General features: G+C 39.3%; 1 long non-coding RNA gene across 1 annotated transcript; it reads right to left on the reverse strand.

Annotated features, from left to right (window-relative positions):
* Positions 1 to 596: 596 nt before the first annotated feature.
* LOC137850114 (uncharacterized) lies at positions 597 to 4,085 on the reverse strand. The gene is made up of 3 exons (XR_011092272.1): positions 3,584 to 4,085; positions 2,778 to 2,886; positions 597 to 2,450 (listed from the first exon to the last, which is right to left on the reverse strand). It is a non-coding gene; the product is annotated as an uncharacterized lncRNA (long non-coding RNA).
* Positions 4,086 to 4,517: the final 432 nt, after the last annotated feature.

Here is a 4,517-nt window from a genome sequence, read left to right on the forward strand (position 1 = left end):
CTGTGATTAAATGAGAGTAAACAAGCTGGAATAAGAAGGAAAGGTCTTTATAAGAATTGCTTTAGTTTGCGAATATGTTCTGAACAAATGAGATGGTTATATAAGACTGTCAAAAGGCAGCGTTAAACCTATTATCAATAAACTGCTTGGCTACCATATAATCAAAGTGTGTTAAAGGATTCTTTCTGATAGCACTGACATCAAAACATATCATCAGACTCAGCTATTTTTGTCTTTACCAGGACCACAAGTAACATAGGGTGAAATGTGCTCACTGAGATCAACTTGCTGCTCATCATCTCTGAGGTTTTTCTAAAAAGTTGCTTTTAAACTGTCTGTTTATTTCATGTAATAGTCATAAAGAAATACCGTATAATGAGAAACCACGATTTATCTCCCAAGTAGTTGGATAGATAACATGGAATTAAGTTAGTCTTTCATCTTAGCACTTTATCATCTTTTTTGTTAATACGTCAATGAATGTAAAAAATAATCATAATTCAAGTGTAGCTTCCAACAAAGTGCCTTAGCAAGCTGTCATTTACTTTCACGAGGCATATAAAGCCCTTCATCAAATTAGTTTCATTGCTTACAAGCTGTAGAAGAAAGTTTAAGCAAAAAAAACCCACCTCATTACAAAATCAGGGTTATATACATCTGTATTCTTTTGATTTCAGTATGAAAAGTGAATCCATAGTAATTAGTAATGAAGTAAAGAATAACAAGAATTTCATCCAAACTATCTTTGCAAATAGGTACAAAGCTGTAGATCTTGAAGCCAAAATACAACAATCTTTTAAGTGAATTGGTACAAAGAACATGATAATCTTGTATTTAGATGACTGACTGTCAAGCACAGTGATTGATGAGTAGTTTATTTTTAGTTTTCAAATCAAAGAATTAATCTGATTGCAAGCAAAAGTTTTGTTTTTTTTTTTTTTCTTTTAAAGAAGATGTGTATGTTAACAGATTCCAGGTAAAATAAGATGGTCTATTTAACACCTATTTTTATCATTTTGGGAATATTATTTTAAAACATGGCAAAATAAAATGATTTGTCTAGTGTAATTAGCTCTGAACCTCTGTATAGGTTCCATTTTCTGTGTTGTCTATAATCTCCTTTGACATAAATGGTATCTTAAGAAACTATGAGACTTAAGATGTCAGGATACGTTGACGTATATATTTAGACAATTAAATGTTGGTGAACTGTATTCTGTATTTTCATCATACAGTTAAATCTATAAGGATAACCTGCATCTTTTTCCTACTTTAAGATGAGGTGAATTGCTTTCTGGAAGCTCCCTATTTATTTCTGTGGCAGGCTGCTACATGAAATCTCACATCAAGTGACCCTGTAAAGTAGACATTTACCTAATAGGTTGAGCATTATATTAATTTTCACAATCCATGCTACATGTAGTTGCTATTGATACAATTTATTTTTGTACATGGGAGAAACTGAACATGACCCTTTGCAGAATGTTCCAAAAGGCGGGAGTAAAAGTATTGGTCTGAACAGTGGGCCAAAGGGAAAATTCTGAACCTTGATCTTGCATATACCGGATGGACACTTTGTTTATTGAATAACTGTGCAAGAGACTGGAACCATCAAATTAATATGTTTAAAAATATAATTTGGAAAACAAACAAACAAACAAACAACAGACTTTTTACATTTTTCAATTAATCTCCCACCCGTTCTCCCCCCCAAGTGATCAAAATGTTATTATGAAAATAGCTCATATTAATCAGAAATATGTCAACACAAAATCAGTATAATCTACCTATTGACTCATTTTTTCCCTTACAAAATCTTTTTTTTTTTTTTCTTTTCAGATTGTAATCTTCTTTATTCTATTACTTGTTAAAAGTAATTCCACTGCATTACTATTCTTAGTTTTGTATGATTTTGATCCATTCTGTCCTGTTGCAAATCAAGTTTGATCAGAATTTATATGAAACTGATGTGAACTGAAGCTTGCTTGAAAAGTCATGTAAATTTACATAAGTAAAAATAATTCACAAAGCTGGTGCTAAGATAAGACTATTGCACTGAACAAGTTCCCAGAAACCAAATTTTGCTTCACATACTGACAACAATTTGCAAGCAGTCACCCCTTTTATAACACTTCGATGCTTGCTCAGAGAAAAATGGCATCCCATAAATTGCTAATATCGCTTCCCGCAGTACCTATGGGTTCCTTGGAGGTCTTTTGGCCAAGTACCAAAGTAGCTCATCTCTGCTTTGCTTGTGACATTTTGTTTGATCACATCATAAAGTGATAAGGCCATGGAATGTACACTTAGCACTATACACTAATAAAGTGTTTATCCTTTAATGTCTCCCAGCTGTTCTTTCCTCCTTTACTTTTGTAGAATCAGTAAAGCAAGTGTTGTCTTCAAGGTCTATTCCTCTCTGTGTAACACATGCTAGGTCCATTAAATAACTAGGAAAAAATGGTAATAAAAATAGAGGTTAGAAGAACATCCTTGAGGAAAAAGCAGTCAGTAATTTCTGTGTTATGTAATATGTAAAATAATAAACTTCTGTGGGACTGACAATGCTTAACTCCAGAGACCTTTGGAGCGGAAAGAATGAACAGAATATTTCCTAAATCTGGGAGAACATTCAAGGGTCAGCATGCTAATTCTGTTGTTCAGAAAGAAAGTTTGTGACACTTGGGATCTGATTCTTTATTGCTCACCACTTGGTGCTGTTATTTATGGTGGTTAAGGCAGGTGTACACGTTAAATGTTTTGAGTATTTTACTTACACTTTGCAAAGTTGTAAATCATCACCTTAATCAGCATCAAGCGCTGCAGGCAGTAGATAAATGAAACCTTGGCACTTCCATCCACGTAGGACTGCCTGTTGAACTGAGACTGAAAATCAATAAAGAAAAATCAATTGGAGTATTCCGGTTCACTATTAAAATTAAAATGTAATGTCCTCAGTTTTTCTTTGTTTATCCTGACATGAAGTGCCAGGTAAGAACTTCAAAAACGTTTAGATGCCTTTCAAGTTGTCGTGGTTCCACTCGAGTGGGCAGCCGAGCTCCACCACAGCCGCTCTCTCACTCCCCCTCCTCAAAGAGGAATGGGGAGAAAATATGTGAAAAGGGCTCAAGGACGATTGAGATAAGGACGAGAAAATCATGCAATAATTAGTGTAACGGGCAAACCAGACTCAGCATAAGAAGACAGATAGTAAGATTTATTGCTCATTACTAACAAGCTAGAGAAGTGAGAAACAAAGGAAAGAAACCAAAAGCACCTCCCCCCCCATCCACCCTCTTCCACCTCCTCCCCCCGAGCGGCGCAGGGGAACGGGGGAATGGGGGTTATGGTCAGTCTACAGCGCTTCTTCTCTGCCGCTCCTTCTCGGTCACTCTCGTCCCCTGTGCTGTGGGGTCCCACCCACGGGATGCAGTCCTTGACGAACTGATCCGGCGTGGGCTTCCCACAGGCAGCAGCTCTTCCAGAACTGCTCCAGATATGGGTCCGTACCACGGGGTCCATCCCTCAGGAGAAAACTGCTCCAACCTGGCTCCCCTACGGGCAGCAGCTCCTGCCAGGTCACCTGCTACTGCATGGGCTCCTCTCCACGGGCTACAGGTCCGGCCCGGAATCTGCTCCAGCAGGGGTCTTCCACAGGCGGCAGCCTCCATCGGTGCAGGGCCACCTGCTCCACCGTGGTCTCCTCCACGGGCTGCAGTGTGGAACCCTGCTCCACCGTGGTACTCCATGGGCTGCAGGGGGACATCCTGCTTCACCATGGTCCTCACCACAGGCCGCAGGGGACTTCTGCTCCGGCGCCTGGAGCACCTCTCCCCCTCCTTCTGCACTGACCTTGGCACCTGCAAGGCTGTTTCTCACTCCCTTGACTCTCCCGGCTGCTGTGTGGCGCAGCATTTTTTCCCTGTCTTAAATATGCTCTCACAGAGGTGCAAAACACCATCGCTTATTGGCTCAGATCTGGAAAACAACGGGGCCCTTCCCAAACATGGGGCGGCTTCTAGATCTTTCTCACAGAAACCACCCCTATGGCCCCCTGCTACCAAAGCCTTGCCACGTAAACCCACTACACAAGTCCAAGCCTTATTTCAATAGTGTTATACACATTTAGGCCCAAACTATTTGTGGTTGTCAAATCACTTCACGGTGTAAGCAATTTATTCAATGTCTGCTACAAAAGCTTCTGCCAATATAGTGATTGTCATCGAGAACACAATTTTTGATTGATAGCAGAAGCTTCCATTATATGAATAGTAGTACTGCCAAAAATGAGCTTTTGCTGAATTAGCTAATTTTATGTGAAAGAGCTGGAAAATATGATGTTACTGGAGACACTGCTTGTTAGGATGATAACACTGGGACTAAATTGCTTCTAATCCAAACATAGCTTTAGTTGTGCACATCCTTTTTTAATAGGGCAGAACTGCTAAAGCTCACCATGTAAGATCCAATACAAGGCTGTAAACTTGCAATTTTACCTCTGGCATCCCTAAGTTTTA

Source organism: Anas acuta, chromosome 1, assembly GCF_963932015.1.
Source record: "Anas acuta chromosome 1, bAnaAcu1.1, whole genome shotgun sequence".
Taxonomy (NCBI): Eukaryota; Metazoa; Chordata; class Aves; order Anseriformes; family Anatidae; genus Anas; species Anas acuta.